The 19,633-nt window shown below is 43.2% G+C and overlaps 1 protein-coding gene across 16 annotated transcripts in view; it reads left to right on the forward strand.

Moving 5' to 3' along the window:
* Positions 1 to 19,633, forward strand: part of RALGPS1 (Ral GEF with PH domain and SH3 binding motif 1) — a 313,313-nt gene that overhangs the window by 83,385 nt on the left and 210,295 nt on the right. The window lies entirely within an intron of this gene.

Genomic DNA, 19,633 nt, shown 5'->3' on the forward strand with positions numbered 1-19,633 from the left:
CACATAGGCTCAAAGTAAAGGGATGGAGGAAGATCTACCAAGCAAATGGAAAACAAAAAAAGGCAGGGTTGCAATCCTAGTCTCCGATAAAACAGACTTTAAACCAACAAAGATCAAAAGAGACAAAGAAGGCCGTTACATAATGGTAAAGGGATCAATTCAACAAGAAGAGCTAACTATCCTAAATATATATGCACCCAATACAGGAGCACCCAGATTCATAAAGCAAGTCCTTAGTGACCTACAAAGAGACTTAGACTCCCACACAATAATAACAGGAGACTTTAACACCCCACGGTCAACATTAGACAAATCAACGAGACAGAAAGTTAACAAGGATACCCAGGAATTGAACTCAGCTCTGCACCAAGCGGACCTAATAGACATCTACAGAACTCTCCACCCCAAATCAACAGAATATACATTCTTTTCAGCACCACACCACACCTACTCCAAAATTGACCACATAGTTGGAAGTAAAGCACTCCTCAGCAAATGTAAAAGAACAGAAATTATAAGAAACTGTCTCTCAGACCACAGTGTAATCAAACTAGAACTCAGGATTAAGAAACTCACTCAAAACCACTCAACTACGTGGAAACTGAACAACCTGCTCCTGAATGACTACTGGGTAAATAATGGAATGAAGGCAGAAATAAAGATGTTCTTTGAAACCAACGAGAACAAAGACACAACATACCAGAATCTCTGGGACACATTCAAAGCAGTGTGTAGAGGGAAATTTATAGCACTGAATGGCCACAAGAGAAAGCAGGAAAGATCTAAAATTGACACCCTAACATCACAATTAAAAGAACTAGAAAAGCAAGAGCAAACACATTCAAAAGCTAGCAGAAGGCAAGAAATAAGTAAGGTCAGAGCAGAACTGAAGGAAATAGAGACACAAAAAACCCTTCAAAAAATCAATGAATCCAGGAGCTGGTTTTTTTTGAAAAGATCAACAAAATTGATAGACCACTAGCAAGACTGATAAAGAAGAAAAGAGAGAAGAATCAAATAGATGCAATAAAAAATGATAAAGGGGATATCACCACCGATCCCACAGAAATACAAACTACCATCAGAGAATACTATAAACACCTCTACGCAAGTAAACTAGAAAATCTAGAAGAAATGGATAAATTCCTCGACACATACATCCTCCCAAGACTAAACCAGGAAGAAGTTGAATCTCTGAATAGACCAATAACAGGTTCTGAAATTGAGGCAATAATCAATAGCTTACCAATCAAAAAAAGTCCAGGACCAGATGGATTCACAGCTGAATTCTACCAGAGGTACAAAGAGGAGCTGGTACCAATCCTTCTGAAACTATTCCAATCAATAGAAAAAGAGGGAATCCTCCCTAACTCATTTTATGAGGCCAGCGTCATCCTGATACCAAAGCCTGGCAGAGACACAACCAAAAAAGAGAATTTTAGACCAATATCCTTGATGAACATCGATGCAAAAATCCTCAATAAAATACTGGCAAACCGAATCCAGCAGCACATCAAAAAGCTTATCCACCATGATCAAGTGGGCTTTGTCCCTCGGATGCAAGGCTGGTTCAACATACACAAATCAATAAATGTAATCCAGCATATAAACAGAACCAAAGACAAAAACCATATGATTATCTCAATAGATGCAGAAAAGGCCTTTGACAAAATTCAACAACGTTTCATGCTAAAAACTCTCAATAAATTAGGTATTGATGGGACGTATCTCAAAATAATAAGAGCTATCTATGAGAAACCCACAGCCAATATCATACTGAATGGGCAAAAACTGGAAGCATTCCCTTTGAAAACAGGCATAAGACAGTGATGCCCTCTCTCACCACTCCTGTTCAACATAGTGTTGGAAGTTCTGGCCAGGGCAATCAGGCAGGAGAAGGAAATAAAGGGTATTCAATTAGGGAAAGAGGAAGTCAAATTGTCCCTGTTTGCAGATGACATGATTGTATATCTAGAAAACCCCATCGTCTCAGCCCAAAATCTCCTCAAGCTGATAAGCAACTTCAGTAAAGTCTCAGGATACAAAATCAATGTACAAAAATCACAAGCATTCTTATACACCAATAACAGACAAACAGAGAGCCAAATCATGAGTGAACTCCCATTCACAATTGCTTCAAAAAGAATAAAATACCTAAGAATCCAACTTACAAGGGATGTGAAGGACCTCTTCAAGGAGAACTACAAACCACTGCTCAATGAAATAAAAGAGGATACAAACAAATGGAAGAACATTCCATGCTCATGGGTAGGAAGAATCAATATCGTGAAAATGGCCATACTGCCCAAGGTAATTTATAGATTCAATGCCATCCCCATCAAGCTACCAATGACTTTCTTCACAGAATTGGAAAAACTACTTTAAAGTTCATATGGAACCAAAAAAGAGCCCACATCGCCAAGTCAATCCTAAGCCAAAAGAACAAAGCTGGAGGCATCACGCTACCTGACTTCAAACTATACTACAAGGCTACAGTAACCAAAACAGCATGGTACTGGTACCAAAACAGAGATATAGACCAATGGAACAGAACAGAGCCCTCAGAAATAATGCCGCATATCTACAACCATCTGATCTTTGACAAACCTGACAAAAACAAGCAATGGGGAAAGGATTCCCTATTTAATAAATGGTGGTGGGAAAACTGGCTAGCCATATGTAGAAAGCTGAAACTGGATCCCTTCCTTACACCTTATACAAAAATTAATTCAAGGTGGATTAAAAACTTAAATGTTAGACCTAAAACCATAAAAACCCTAGAAGAAAACCTAGGCAATACCATTCAGGACATAGGCATGGGCAAGGACTTCATGTCTAAAACACCAAAGGCAAGGCAACAAAAGCCAAAATTGACAAATGGGATCTAATTAAACTAAAGAGCTTCTGCACAGCAAAAGAAACTACCATCAGAGTGAACAGGCAACCTACAGAATGGGAGAAAATTTTTGCAACCTACTCATCTGACAAAGGGCTAATATCCAGAATCTACAATGAACTCAAAGAAGTTTACAAGAAAAAAACAAACAGCACCATCAAAAAGTGGGCAAAGGATATGAACAGACACTTCTCAAAAGAAGACATTTATGCAGCCAAAAGACACATGAAAAAATGCTCATCATCACTGGCCATCAGAGCAATGCAAATCAAAACCACAATGAGATACCGTCTCACACCAGTTAGAATGGCGATCATTAAAAAGTCAGGAAACAACAGGTGCTGGAGAGGATGTGGAGAAATAGGAACACTTTTACACTGTTGGTGGGACTGTAAACTAGTTCAACCCTTGTGGAAGTCAGTGTGGCGATTCCTCAGGGATCTAGAACTAGAAATACCATTTGACCCAGCCATCCCATTACTGGATATATACCCAAAGGATTATAAATCATGCTGCTGTAAAGACACATGCACACGTATGTTTATAGCGGCACTATTCACAAAAGCAAAGACTTGGAACCAACCTAAATGTCCAACAACGGTAGACTGGATTAAGAAAATGTGGTACATATACGCCATGGCATACTATGCAGCCATAAAAAATGATGAGTTCATGTCCTTTGTAGGGACATGGATGAAGCTGGAAACCATCATTCTCAGCAAACTATCACAAGGACAAAAAACCAAACACCGCATGTTCTCACTCATAGGTGGGAACTGAACAATGAGAACACATGGACAGAGGAAGGGGAACATCACACACCAGGGACTGTTGTGGGGTGGGGGGAGTGGGGAGGGATAGCATTAGGAGATATACCTAATGCTAAATGACGAGTTAATGGGTGCACCACACCAACATGGCACATGTATACATATGTAACAAACCTGCACATTGTGCACATGTACCCTAAAACTTAAAGTATAATAATAATAATAATAATAATAATAATAATAAAAGAACAGTTTCAGATTTCTAGCAAAATTGAGCAGAAAGTACAATGTACTTTCTGTATCTCCTGACCCCGTACATGCACAGCCTCCCCCACTATCAGCATCCTCCCCCAGAGTGGATTTGTTAAAATTGAAGACCCTACACTGATACAGCATCATCACCCAAAGTCCATAGTTTTCATTAGAGTTAATTCGTGGTGTTGTGCATTCTATCAGTTTTGACAAATATATAATCACATGCATCTGCCATTATACTGTCATACAGAATAGTTTTACTATTCTAAAATCCTCTGTGCCCCACCTATTCATCTCTTCCTCTCTCTTAACCCCTGGCACCACTGGTCTTTTCACTATCTCTATAGTTTTACCTTTTCCAGAATGTCTTATAGTTAGAATCATATAGTATGTAGCCTTTTCAGATTGGCTTCTTTGATTTGGTAATAAGCATTTATGTTTTCTTCATGTCTTTCATGGCTTGATAGCTCATTTCTTTTTAGTGCTGAATAATAATTTATTGTTTGCATATACCACAATTTATCCATTCACCTACTGAGGGATATCTTGATTGCTTCAAAGTTTTGGCAATTATGAATAAAGCTTCTGTAAAGATTTATGTGCAGATTTCTGTGTGAACACAAGTTTTCAATGCATTTGGGTAAATACCAATGAGTGATTGCTAGATCATTGTGGAAAGCTTTTAAACCACAAATTTAATTTCTCTAACTATTCAGTTTATCTGTTTCTTTTTTAGTGAGTTTTGGTTGTGTTTTTCATTGAGCCTGTGCATTTTATCTAAGTTGTTAAATTTATTCCCATGAAGTTGTTCATAATATTCCCTTTTTATTCTTTTAATATCTGTAGGATCTGTCATGATGTCCCCTGCTCTCATTCCTCATATTGGTAATTTGTATCTCTTTGCTTTTTTTTCCCTGGTCAGTCCAGCTAAAATTTACTAATTTTATTGATCTCAAGGAGAGCTTTTGGTTTCATTATTTTTTCTATGGCTTTTCTGTTTTCTGATCCATTGATTTCAGTTCATATTCTTTCTTCTGCTTACTTTGGGTTTAATTTGCTCTTCTTTTATAGTTTCTTAAGTAGAAGCTGAAGTCAATTATTTGAGCGCTTTCTTCATTTCTAATGTAGGCATCTAATGCTATAAGTTTTCTTCTAAGTGCTGTTCTAGCTTTGCTCCCACGCATTTTGATATTTTGGGCCTTCATTTCCATTAAATTCAAATGCTTTCTAATTTTCCTTTTGATTTCTTTTTGACCCATGAACTATTAAAGATGTGTTATTTCGTTTCCAAATATTTGAGGAATGGCTAGGTATATTCCTGCTATTGATTTCTTGTCTTGTCTTTTTTTTTTTTTTTGAGACGGATTTCGCTCTTGTTTCCAAGGCTGGAGTGCAAAGGCACGATCTCGGCTCACTGCACCCTTTGCTTCCTGGGTTCAAGCGATTCTCCTGCCTCAGCCTCCTGAGTAGCTGGGATTACAGTCATGCACCACCACCTCTGGCTAATTTTTTTTTTTTGTATTTTTAGTAGAGACGGGGCTTCGCCAGGTTGGTCAGGCTGGTCTCAAACTCCTGACCTCAGGTGATCCACCTGTGTCAGCCTCCCAAAGCGCTGGGATTATAGGTGTGAGCCACCGTGCCCGGCCTCTGCTATTGATTTCTAATTCCATTGTAGTTAGAGAACATACTTTGTATGACTTAATTTAAATTTATTGAGACTAGTGGCTAAGAGTATGGTCAATCTTGGTAAATGTTTGGTGTGAACTTGAGAAAAAAGTAAGTTCAGGCCAGGCATGGTGGCTCACACCTATAATCCCAACACTTTGGGTGGCTGAGGTGGGAGGGTTGCTTGAGCCTAACATAGTGAGACTCTGTCTCTACGAAACAAAACAAAACAAAACAAAACTTAACTGGGCATGGTGGTGCATGCCTGTAGTCCCAGCTACTAGGAGGCTGAGGTGGGGGGATCACTTGAACCCAGGAGGTCGAGGCTGTAGTGACCCATGATTGTGCCACTGCACTCAAGCCTGGGTGACACAGCAAAATTCTGTCTCAGAAAAAAAAAAAAAAAAAGTAAGTTCACACTATTTTTTGTTCTGTTTTCCTTCTTTTTCTGACTTCTTTTTAATTAATTGAGCACACTTCATGATTCCACCTTACCTTCTTTATTGGTTTATAAGGTATAATTTCTTTAATTTCAGTGGTTGGTTTAAGGTTTTTAGTATATATTTTAAACTTATAGTCTACTTTCAAGTGATAATATACCATTTTATGTATAATGTAAGACATTTACAACAGTGTATGTCTATTTACCTCCGTCCTATTCTTTGCAGTATTGTTGTCATACGTTTTTCTTCTAAATATGCAATAATCGGGCCGGGCGTGGTGGCTCACACCTGTAATCCCAGCACTTTGGGAGGCTGAGGTGGGTGGATTACTAGGTCAGGAGTTCGAGACCAGCCTGGCAACATGGTGAAACCCCGTCTCTACTAAAAATACAAAAATTAGCTGGGCGTGGAGGCGCGTGCCTGTAATCCCAGCTACTTGGGAGGTTGAGGCAGGAGAATCGCTTGAACCTGGGAGGCGGAGGTTGCAGTGAGCCGAGATCGTGCCATTGCGCTCCAGCCTTGGCAACAAGAGCGAGACTCCGTCTCAAAAATAAAAAATAAAAAATAAAAATAAAATATATATGCAGTAGTCTCTATATTGTTATTACATTTGCATTAAACGATAATCTGTTAAAGTCTATTATCTTTTAAAGAAATTTTTTAAAATGCATATAATCAGGTACACAAATCTTAAGGCTATAACTCAGTGTATTTTTACAAAGCAAACAAACAATGTAGCCACCATCTGGATCAAGATGTAAAACATACCAGCACCCCAGAAGGCTACCTCATGCCCCCTCCAAGTCATCAACTATGTACAAATGTAACCACGATTCTATCACCATAGGTAGTTTTGTCTGGTTTTGAACTTTATATAGATAGAATCATAAAATATGTACGTTTTGTCTGGCTTCTTTCACTTAACATTATATATGTGAGATTTATCATGTTTTTGTGTGTAGCAGGAGTTTTTTCCTTTCTCATTTTTGTATAGTATTCCATTCATTGTATGAGTAGATCATATATATATTTTTTTCAATAGTGATGGATATTTTGGGTTTCTGGTTTGGAGCTATTATGAGTAGTGATGCCACAAACATTCTTGAACATGGCTTTTGTTAGACATAAACTCCCATTTTTCTTGGATGCAATGTGTGGGAGTGAAATTGCTGGCTGGTAAGGTGTGTGTATATTTAGCTTAATAGATACTGCCAAACTGTTTTCTTTCTTTCTTTTCTTTTTTTTTTTTAATTATTTTTTAAAATTTTATTTTAAGTTGTGGGATACATGTGCAGGATGTGCAGGTTTGTTACATAGGTAATGTGTGCCATGGTGGTTTGCTGCACCTATCAGCCCACCACCTAGGTAAAAAGTGACTGTATCATTTCACGTTCCTGTCGGCACTGTGTGAGAGTTTCAGTTGTCCAGCATCTCTTTCAGCACTTTGTGTTGTCATAAGATGAAACAGTACCAAATGCAGAGTTCACCTCAGCACATTTATCCTCTTTCTGGCATCTTGGGCCCTCAAATCCTGGCTTCTTTGGTTGCCCTTTCTCTTTAAATTGGTATGCTTTTATTATTGTAGTTACTTTATCCAATTTTTATGGTTAGTATCAGTTACTTTGCCGTAGACAGAATCAAAGTCTCTTTCTTTTCTGCCTTCCCTTCCCTTCCCTTCCCTTCCCTTCCCTCCCCTTCCCTTCCCTTCCCTTCCCTTCCCTCCCCTCCCCTCCCGTCCCCTCCCCCTCCCCCTTCCCCTTCCCCTTCCCCTTCCCCTTCCCCTTTCCCTTTCCTTTTTTGAGATGGAGTTTCACTCTTGTTGCCCAGGCTAAAGCGCAGTGGCGTAATCTCAGCTCACTGCAGCCTTCGCCTCTCGGATTCAAGTGATTTTCCTGCCTCAGCCTCCCGAGCAGCTGGGATTACAGGCACCCGCCACCACGCCCGGCCAATTTTTGTATTTTTAGTAGAGACAGGGTTTTGCAGTGTTGGCCAGGCTGGTCTCAAACTCCTGACCTCAGGTGATCCACCCGTCTTGGCTTCCCAAAGTGTTGGGATTACAGGCATGAGCCTGTAATTGTTTTGAAAACAATCTTCTGTGGAAACAAATTATTTTTCTTAAATTATATTAAGGCATTGTTCTACTCTAAAGGGTTGGGATGACATGAAGTGCTACTACGTATGTCTGGGTAATTGCAGTTTTCATGTCACTATGTTATGTCTACTGTTAGAGTGTCTGGAATATGTTCCATTTGAAAGGAATTTATGAAACTGTAACTTACCTTTATGATTATACACATCTTTTTGTGTTTATTTGATCTTAGCATAAGTTGGAAAATGTCAATGAAAAAATATATTGTGAAGCTTACATAATCTTTAGTGTTACTTTCATAAGCAGACATTTAGCCTGCAATAATAGGCTTCTCGTCAATGGTTGCATGACATCTGCAAAGGGAAAGGAGCATCCACCTCCAGAAGATACATAAGGGAGAGGGGACCTTATTTATGAGAAGAAGGCTTGACTTAAAAAGACCGGAAATTTTTGAAAACTCAGGTTTACCCTAATACAACAGCCTTGTTTTGGAATACCCTTCAAAATTGTTTATTGTGTTGCCAAGCAAAAGAAGTCACTCTGGTAGGAGAGAACTTGGTGATGCTGCTTAACTTAGACATGACTGAGCTGAGTTGTGGCCGGGAGCAGAGGAAGGAGATTAAGCAGTTCCTGTGTCAAGTGATGTGATTTCTAGAGTAGCTCACCTGTCTTCTGGTATTTTGAAGCAGGTCGTGGAAAGAATTGGCAGCAGTGCCGTTTCTCTTAAAACTCATTGCATGAACTGCTAGTGATAGTTTTAGTGCAACCTAGCTCCTATTGACATCTGTACCTGCATATTGTCAGCATCCAAGAAGAATTGTTATACTGCAAACCCTTTGAGAAATTTCAAAGTCTTCAAAATGGCAGACAGTTCCTTTGCCAAGCTAAATTTTGACTGAAAGGAATGTCAAGGCTATCTGTGCACAGATGAAGCATCTGCTTTCTCTGGCAATACTTCTGGTTTTGTAGGTTTCATGAGACAAGAAGGCCCACCTGTCACTGTGGCTGGGACTTTGTGTGTCAGCATGCATTGATGTCAAAGATTGCAATGGTCCTGAAAGCCTGCTTTGACAGCCTGTGATTTCATCAGAGCCAGGCCTTGAGTCACTGCCTTCTCAGGAGGTTTTTTTTATGAAATGGAGCAGAACAGAAAGCTGCTTCGACTACGCAGGAGTTCACTGGCTCTCCAAAGGATAAGCCTTGAAGTACCTGACTGAACTTCAGACTGAAGTTCTACTTTTTTTTCTTTGAAAGGAAAGGAAAACTCACAAAACAGAGAAAGAGGAATTCATTCATGACTTGGCTTACTTAACCAGATATTTTTGGCTGTGTGAGTGAGGTAAACTTTTCAATTCACCATTATAGATGTTGCTGAAAAGTGGGCATTTTTAGCCACTCTGCCTTCTACAAGAGGAGGCGTGGGTGGACAAGTCTGCAAACCTTCTCCTGCTGGAAGAAATGTTTGTGCAGCTTGGGAGTGGCAGAGTCATGCTTAGTCTTCAGCAGCAGAAATCTGCAGAGACTAATAGATGTGAATACAGCTTTCGATAAAATCCAACATATCTTCATGCTAAAAACCCTCAACAAACTAGGCATCAAAGGAACATACCTCAAAGTAATAATAGCCGTCTATGACAGATCCACAGTCAGCATCATACTGAATGGGCAAGAGCTGGAAGCATTCCCCTGAAGAACAGGAACAAGACTAGGCTGCCCACTGTCACCACTCCTACTGTCTGCTTTTGAAGGTAACTTCTGCTCAGCAAAACATGAAAACAGAGTATGGATTCACAGTCCTTCTTTGGGGACAAGCCATTCGTGAAGGAAACCTTAACATTGTTTTCCTCAGGGACTTAAGAAAAAAGAAAAGGATACAGTGTTGATCCAGCTGGAAAACCCTTGGAGAATGGTGGCGTTCTTTGACATCTGACATTCACTGACTCTTGTCAGTAGGCTTTGGGAGTGGTGATATAGTATACCACTGCCTTCCTTTGGGAGTCTGGGTTTTCAAGCGTTTGTTGGTATCTAAATTTAAAAAAGTCAGGTTGACCAAATGTCAAGGAGTGTTTCACAATTCCAGTGTTACATTCAATAATAATAATCATTATAACTTTGTTTATTGAATGCTCGTTATGTGACAGGCACTATTCTAATAACTTTCCATGAATTAACCCATTGTATATTTCCAACATTAATATAAGGAAGGCAGTTTTATTATCTTCATTTTCAGATGAAGAGACTGAGGCCCAGAGAAGTTAATAAAACTGCCCAAGGTAATAGGGCTGCTCAGTGGTGGAGTTAGATATAAACCTAGGTGGTCTGGCCCCAGGGTCCACATGTCCACACCCCTGGTAACTGCTCCTCTTGTGCCAGGGTACAGCATACTTTGTGTTATAGTTTTCATTTTAATCTTATTGGCACAATTTGGATTTCTTTTGATTCTTTTTAGGGTGTCGGTATTAACTTTTGTGCATGAAAGGGAGAGAGGGAGAGAGGAGAGAGAGAAAGAGAGGAGGGGAGGGAAAATAATCTCTGAAAAGATTTTTAAAATTTAACTGTAAGATAAATTGTGTACAACATTTCTCATGCCTTGGTTATTTACATTTTACTGGGGAGGGAGTTCGTAACTGTTATTAGGGATACCAGAGGCTCCTGAGACCCAAGAGCAGGGACCACATCTGTGTGTCTTTGTCTCCCATATGCTTAGCATAGTTCTGGGCACATAGTATTTGTTTTGTAATTTTTCATTGAGTATAAAGTTGCTGTACTTAAATAGTTAAAACTCTATTTTCTGGAAAACTTTACTTTTTCCAAACACTTTACTTCCAGCTAGTTGATACAGGATAACACTCATTTGGTCAACAATTAGTTATTCAACGCCTTCTATGACTGGGTGCTCCCTTAGGCACCAGACACACATAGATGCACATATTAGATTGTTAGGTCCCATTCCTGCACATTGCTTGTAGCCTATGGAGGGAAGACATGACTTGAGAAGCAATTTAATAAAGAATGGTAGGGGCTGACGGGGGAATTACACATGCCATAGAAGCACATAGAAGGAGCATCCAGCTTTGTCTGGGGTATGGTGGGGGGCTCAGGAAAGCTTGTCTGAATAATAGTATGTAAGCCAAGACTTGAGGAATGAGCTGGTAAAGGGGAGAAGGAGTTTTTTCAGGCAGAGGGAGCAGCATGTACCAAGGCCTGAGGCAAGAGAAAGCAAGACAGGGAGGGCAGAGAACTGAAAGAACATATTTCAGCATGGCTGGGTCACGCCACAATGAGGCCAGTCACAGATGAGCTAGAGAGCCAGCCAGGGGTCAGGGCCGAAGACCCTTGTCTGACAGGTCAGACAGTGTGGATCATCCGCTGATAGCAATAAGACATTGGAGGGTTTCCCTCAGGGGAGAGCTTTGATTAGATGTGCATGGCTTACAAGGATTGCTTTGGCTGCTCTGTGGAGAACAGACCTGCGAGGGAGAGCAGTTCAGAGACTCTCCTGTGGTCTAGGTGAAAGATGATGTGGTCTGTGTGAGGATAATGCAGTGGACAAGGGTGACCCATGTAGATGCAGGAATGTCTAGGTGCTGTTCTCTGCAGGCCTTGGTGCTAAGGTGGATATGGATGTTGTGAGAGAGGGAGGAGTCAAGGATATCTCCCAAGTTTCTGGCCTGGGCAATTGGGAGACTGGTCAAAAAAAAAAAAAAAAAAACCACATGATATGGGGGTGGGGCGGGTATGTGCAGAATTTGGTTTTGCACATGTTAAGTTGGAAGTGCCTGTGTGACACCTGCATGAGGTATCCTGTGCCAGCAGCATGACTGTGCAGCTAGTACACTTCTTGCTTAAATAGCTGGGCTATTCCATGGACCTGATCTTCATGCCTTCTGGCAGAACTCTAGGTTCTTAGAAGCAGCTGCCCCGGCCCTGTCTGTGGGAGGACCTCCAGGCTTGTGAAGGGATCTGGTCGGGACTGGCTTGCCACCAGAACCTCAGTAGGGCTGAAGTGTCTTTGGGGATTGGGACCTCAGCAGGACCAGGGAAACAAAACCCTTGGTAGAGGCAGCTGTGGGAAAAGTGGGATGGGGTGAAGTTGAATGTCTTAGATTAGATCCCTGGTTGCCTAGAACCCTCCAGAAAGGAAGGGAGGAGTCAGCAAGGAAGCTCAAGCACCTTGTCTTTGGGGAGACTGGTGACATCCTGGTTAGTAGCATGAATTATAGTACAGACGGAGCTGGGTTTGAGATCCTGCTCTACCACAACCAGATATGTAAATCTGGGCTTAACATCTCAAAATCTTAATTATCTCATCTGTAAAATGGTGAAAATAATAGTACCCACTTCATAGGATTACTGGGAGAGTTCATGTGTAATGAATTTAGATCCTGGCTAGAACATAATCAATGCTCAGGAAATGGCTGCTGCTGCTATTTCTTCTCTTCCTCTTTTCCTTCGGCCTTCATTTGCTGTTACAATCGTCACTCAGATGTCTCTCTGATAAGTATGTTCTTGAATCTTGAATCCCAATTCTGTGGCTTTAGAAAGGCTTTAGGAAGGCTTTTTGCTTTCAAAATCCACGCAAGTTCCTAGAGGCTTATTTTTGTCACATATACCATTTTTCACTGCACCACAGTGATGTGGAGACACTTTTGCAAGTTCTTCTCAAAGAATCTGTCATATAGAACATTAGGGAGCCACATAGACTTCATTGAAAGGAAAATTTGGGAGCTGCACTATCAGCTTTAATAGGCACTATAGGCATCCCTGTTTCTGACATACTCATTGGATGCCTTATCATTTTGGGCCCTTTAGCTCATCCCAGCCTCTTCCAGCTTTCCCCGGAATGACTCTTTGTTCCACCCTCATCCTTTATCATGGATTGTCCCTGGGATCATCCATCTCCCTTTACTGGACAGAGCAGTTCAGATTCCCCAGCACCTGTGGCCCAACACACATCCTCCAGTCCATCAAGGGGACTAGCAGGTCAGAGCACCCCCCACCTAACAGGGCCGCCTTTCCTTGAAGTTTGTGGGTATAAATAGCTCCTTTCAGCAGAGAAAGGATCTGATTTCATTATTAATGGTCACGGATATCTTTATTTGTGTTTCTTTGATCTAGGCCCTAGGAGATGAGTCAGTGGGTGAAATCTACTGAAGGGGTTGTGAGTATGGATTGTGGCCTATCTAGGTTGAAACTTGGGCCTTCCCACTTACTGTTCTGTGGCCTTGGGCAGTTTGCCTCACTTTTTTGAATCTCTGAGCCTAAGAGTCTAGGCTGGTGTTTCTCTTCTTTAAAGCTACCACCATCTACTTTGTGCCTTGGAAAAAATGTCCCCAGCATACCTGTGAGATGGAGTACTGTCTTAGCCTCTGCCCTTCCCACTTTCTTGAAGGTTTAGCCCACAGCCCTGGGTTTGTTGATGTTTAACTGCTAACTTCCCTGGAGGGAGGCAGGGAAGCAAAGTTGCACACCAGGAATATCTACAGAGATTCTAGAATTCCATAGAATTGGAAACTGTGCCCCTGGGTCTATGTTTTTTGGCTCCTGACTCTTCCAAGGAGGTCCCTGGTTTCCTGTTTGCTTTCATTTGCCCCAAGAGAGGAGCTTTGCCTTTCCTTCATTGGGCCACCATGCTAAAGGGCTGTGAGAGTAGAACAGTGGGAGGCCAGGTGAGTTTGGCAAGCCAACTTGACCAAACAAGGAATTTGGCCATCCTCACGGGGCAGTGTCATGGAGGCTAGAGGTGGGGAGAGGCTGGAGCCAGAGCCTGGACACCTGGCCAGGCTCTGGTTGTTCATCTCTCTCCTCTTTGTCCTTCCTCATCCCTTTCTCCTGCCTCCCCTAACTTCCTCGGACTGTATTAAGGTGGCTGCCCTACGGCTCCTGAGTCCTAGAGACTGATTGACTTTTTCTCCCTCCATCTAGCTTCCAAATTCATACACAAGGAATTTATTAATTGCCTGGAGGGTTCAGATTCATGCCATTCAAAATGACTGCCTGGATTCCACCCCTGGCTGGGGTTGAGGGCAAGGTACCGTTCCTAGAGATGTGGGAATAGTTGAGAGCCGAGCACTCTCAAGATGCCAGGAATGGGCGCCATTGTCCATCAACATCCACGTGTCCTAATATGTCATTTGCCTCTTGGGGCCCTTCTGGCTCTGAGAGCCCTGTCTGCTTTGATCAGTGCCTTTCATGTTCATATTGTGCTGGCTTCTGAGCAGAGGTCAAGAACATGGCAGCAGGGCTGGTGGGCTGGGAGCCCACAGAGAAGTCAGGGAATTAGTGATGGCTCCTGCTAATTGATGGCCTCAAAATCATCCATGTTAGTGCAGCCTTTAGTTTTACATGACTTGGGTCAGATGTGGGGACACTTGGCCGTTAGGAAGTAAGCTTTACATAGCTATTTGGGTTTAAGAAAGATTCCCCTTATGAGAGAGCTCATTCTACATTTTTGTAACTCTTCCTTTGGTCTCTGATGTGCTGTCTCTTTGTGGGATAAAGTCTGCCTCTGGAGAGTCCCATATATCAGTGGCCCATCTGGGTCTTTTGGGTTCTGTGGAGGCTCCCCTAGACCTCCTCTGGGGTGGAAGGAGTCCTAGAGCTACTTCAGTCCCTTCCTCTGTGGTGATCATAACAGTGTGGCCAAGCCAGGGGCTTTATCTTGGCTGGGCAATGAGGGGGTTTGCCCTGGTGGCTGGAGATGCATAGGGTGTTCCTAGACCGAGAGCCCACCACCCCCCAGCCCGCCTTTTTTTTTTTTTTTTTTTTTTTTGAGATGGAGTTTTGCTGTTGTTGTCCAGACTGGAGTGCAGTGGTGTGACCTCGGCTCACTGCAACCTCTGGCTCCTGGGTTCAAGAGATTCTCCTGCCTCCGCCTCCCGAGTAGCTGGGATTACAGGTGCCCGCCACCATGCCCAGCTAATTTTTTGTGTTTTTAGTGGAGGTGGGGTTTCACCATGTTGGCCAGGCTGGTCTCAAACTCCTGACCTCAGGTGATCTGCCGCCTCGGACTCCCGTAGTGCTGGGATTACAGGCGTGAGCCACCGCGCCTGGCCAAGAGCCCGTTTTTTATGGAAGTGCATTTCCTTGGGACTCTTAGAATTCAGTAGGGTATATTAGACAAATTATATGTCTAACTAGAAAAAGTGCATTTTAAAAGCTTTATTTATATCTGGCTGGTATTTTAATAGCCATGTTAGTAACTTCTGACTAGGTTTGTACCTATATTTGACTGAGACAGTTAGGTTGACTCTCCCTCTCACCCTTAGAAGTTTAAAAAATAAATACTTTTATAGGACCATAGGATTTTACATGCCAAGATTTAGGCTGAAAATCTGAGCATAAAAATTGGTTTGTATGTAACAGGAAGATTAATAGGCAGTTCCTCCCATCCCCTGTCCCCCGTCTTGCAGAGTGGTCCTGGCAGCCCCTGCCTGCCTGTAAATACTTGGGTTTGCCTCATTGGCAGGTCAGCATGGGGCAGGAAGAAGCCAGATTATTTTATGATCCATAAACGCAAGCACCAGACATGATTCGAAATTCATTAGTGTTTACTTGTCATTACAAATAGCCTGTGTTGTTTGCCTTCCGACTAGACGGGCAGACAGTCAGGGCCCAATTGCAGGGTGTGGAGGGCCCTGAAACCCCGACTCTCTTGGGAAATGAGAATTTAAAGCAAAGCTTTAATTTATGGCTGCAAATTGTTTCTTTCTCCTGAGTGTAGGTATTGAGGGTGTGAATCTTCAGATTCAGACTGGCTTTTTCTTCAGTGGAAAATATGAAGTTTTTGGATAAGACCTACTAATAAGTAGTCATCTCATGTTTGTTTTGTTTTAGTCATTTCCCCCTTTTGAATTATAGATAAACTTTTTAAGCAGGGAAAGCTTAAAAAGTTTAAGCTTAAGAAGCCTCAAAATGTTATGCCCAGATACTTCCCTGGGCAGCAGATTTTGTACCATCTCCCCCTGAGCCTGCCCGCTTTACAGAGAGCAGCCCTGTGTCTCGGCCACCCTTCCCTTCCCTCCTTTTGGACCTGGAACACCCAGGGCTTGGGCTATGGCAGGCCCCTGACTGTAGCCCCCTTGGTCCATTTCAGACCCGGGTGACACCACGAGGTGATTGTGAGACTGTGGAAACCCCTAAGCCGCTGCTGTTCCAACGTGGAGGTGGTCAGGACGGGCTGAGCTGTCTCAGCTGCACATGTGCTGAAGCCGAGACTAAGGCAGCTCTTGGAGGCTGAGTGGCATCTGGGGGAAGGCTGGTGTGCAAAGAGCCAGATGTCTGAGGTTTCTGAATGCAGTTGTAGATTTGAATGTAATTAAAGGATAATTCTTCCAAATGATCTTCATGTGGGGCTGGCTTAGGCATTCCTGGGGTCTGCTTGGGATGGTGGCTTCATGTCTGTCAATCACTCAGTTGTTCAGCACCTATTGACCAGGCACATACCATGTGTAAGACCCCCTGCCTGGTATTTCAGGGAACTCGAAGATGAATGAGGAATCCCAGGTCTAATGGGAAAGGTAAGAGATTTACCTAAATAATTATAAGGGTCTCACTAAAGAGGACAAAGTGCTATCTGGGAGGGGAGCCAATACTTCCAGCTAGGACAACACACAAAGCATCCTGGTGGAGCTCCCGTTGTGGCCTGGAGAATTGGTATAATTTGGACACAAGATAGGGAGAAATGGCATTTCAGGTACCAGGAACAGCTTGAACACAGGTAAGGCGGTTGGGAAGAAAGTGGCCATGTACAGGGACCAGTGAGCAGATTAGTTTGATCTAAAGCAAAGGTGAAGGGCTTTGTGGGAAGTAAGACTGGAGAATAGAGTGGCCCCACTATGGCCTTGGTTCTGTGGCTGCTGGCAGAGCAAGTGTTGTTTGGGAGCCGTGCTTCCTTCAAGAAGCTGAACAGGTGGAAGCCAAAGTCCTACAGGTGCTATAGTCACAGCATGCCCCAAACCAAGCCTGATTCTTTCCCCAGAATTCCGCTGTGGTACGCACCCCTGCAATGGCATGCCTGCCCACCCAGTCAGGCCAGAAGCATGGTGTCTGTCATTGACACCCCCTCTCTCTCCCACAGTCTCTGCTCCCAGTTAGTCCCCACACCCTATCTCCCCCTTTTCCACCTGTCTGTCCCCAGTGCTACCCCTCAACTTTGGCACTTATCTCCCAGCGGGCATCTCTACACCCATGTCTGTCCCATCCCACTCTGTTGCCCACTCTGTGGTTTTAAATCTCTGTCCACATCCCTGAGCCTCTTCAGCATCTCCAGTGGTTTCCCCAGTGCCTTTGGGTGATTCCACATCTCTAAGGGGGGCGTGCAGGTAGGAGTGGCTTATCCTTTCCTTCCAGCCATCTTCTGGCCTCCCGACTCACTCTCTGATTCACCTCCTCTGGCCTCCCCACAGGTCCTTGAACCTACCTCCAGGCCTGTGCATTTTCTGCTCTCTGCCTGACATGCTAGTCCCCCCCACTTCAGCTAAGCCAGTCCTTCTTGTACACTGATTGCACTCTGAACTTGTCCTTATGCATTCAGCAACATGTTCATAATTGATGCCTGTCTTCTCCACCGGAAGCCAAGCATTGCCTTGTCACTGCTCTGTCCTCCCAAGCTTTGCACAGTGCTGGGCACAGAGGAGGCACTCCATGAAGACTGACTGGCATTACTGATTAAAGGATGCAGGCAACAGAGCTGGGGAGCTAAGGCAAACAGAGCAGTCCGGGCCTGAGGTTGGGAACACTACCATGGTCTTGCTTCCAGCCTTAAAAAAGGGGTTTCATACCATTGAAGGCTAGTGGCTCAAATGTCCAAAAGGTTTCCTCAGACTTTTAAGTATCCCTGTATAGATCAAACATTTAAAAGTTGTTTTTCCTTTGAGCCTTTTAGGAAAGGGAACTTTTCCTGAAAGAGCCATTCCTCTTGGTCTATGTGCACACCAGCCATCTGTAGCCATCATCAGACAGTACAAATGCCAGAACAGCCCAGCACCCCATAAGATGTTCCACTGCGTAGCCATTGCTGGAATTTATCAAATTCTGGCATTGTTTCCAGGAATCCTGCTCTGTCTAGAGACTTCAAGCTGCTTGTGATCAAAAAGCGAGTTACTGGGATGGGGGAGAAAACTCTTTGGCTGTGAAATGTTGAATGAAATTATTATCTTGACGAATGGAGACTTACCCTGTGCTCCCTCTTGCAGTCTGCCTTGCTGCATACTGAATTCGGCTGGATGCTGCAGGGGGGCCTGGGGGTGGGGGGTGTGGCCCTAGGGTTGAGACAGCCTTCAGTCCCTGTACATCCTCTAGGCACATCATTTTTTTTTACAGCCCCCATCCCCCGCCGCATCAGCCTTTTCTAAGTGAGGTTTGTCCACTCCCTGGTCTCCTGTGTGGTTATCTTACATCATACCTGGGACCTTTGCTTATTAAGAGATCAGGCTCTGGAGTCTGCCATTTACTACCTGGATGCACTTGCATAGTTATTTAATCTCTGTGAGCCACAGTCTTCTCATCCATCAAATGAAATAGTAAAATCTACTTTATGGTCTGGTTTTGAGACTTAAATAAAATAAAGTAGATTTAAGCCCATTATATAGTACCTAGAATGTAGGAAACATGCAGTAACTTATAGTTCTCTTCCTTCCCTGTCTTTTTGTTCCTTTTATAACCCCTGTGGTGCCATTCACTTTGTAGATAGTCACTGTTACTCAAAATACTGGTAGAAAATCATGGTAACGGTGCCTGTCCAGGCTGACAGCACTGTGGTTAAGAGCCTGGGCTTTGGAGTGCAGACCTGGATATGAATTCCACTTTGTCGCTTATTTGTTACATTGACTTTAGGCAAGTTAATTATCCTTTCTGAGTCTCAATTTTAGTTATGTGTAACCTGGGGGCAAGCATAGCCCTTCCTCAGGGTGCCATTGTTAAAAAATTAAGGGGCATAATGTGAGGAAAGTATTTTGCCTAGTGCCTGACATACAGTAAGCAAACTGTTAGCTGCTGTTATTATTGTTTATTATTATTATTCTCAGCCTGGGAACAGGACTGCGAACAGATCTTGAAGGACTCTGTTCGCCTTTCAAAGTGAGGAGGAGCTTGGCGTCCTGGCGGTTGGTTATCTCAGTGTGTTCCCGCTGTATTCTCGTCCTGCCTGGTGAGATTTGGGGCTACATGGTTTGGGTCTCAGCCTCCCCAAGATGGGTCCCAGGTGTAAGATGGCCTAGGTTGCCTCTTTGGTATCTGACCATCTGGTTGTGTCTGCTCCTGACCTGCAAACTTTCAGAGACAGCTTTTTCTTGGGAACATGGAAAACATGTAGGACACTTCATGTATGCCACCCATTTGTTCCCCTCTTCTCCCAAGTTCTTCTCCTGCCCTGGACATCACATCCCTCCCTCCCTGTTCCCCTCTTCTCCCAAGTTCTTCTCCTGCCCTGGACATCACATCCCTCCCTCCCTGCCCCACTTGGAGGCACTTCTCACACCATGTTTCCACCTCCAAAAGATGCACCTGATCCCAC

This window comes from Pongo abelii, chromosome 13 (assembly GCF_028885655.2).
Source record: "Pongo abelii isolate AG06213 chromosome 13, NHGRI_mPonAbe1-v2.0_pri, whole genome shotgun sequence".
Classification (NCBI taxonomy): domain Eukaryota; kingdom Metazoa; phylum Chordata; class Mammalia; order Primates; family Hominidae; genus Pongo; species Pongo abelii.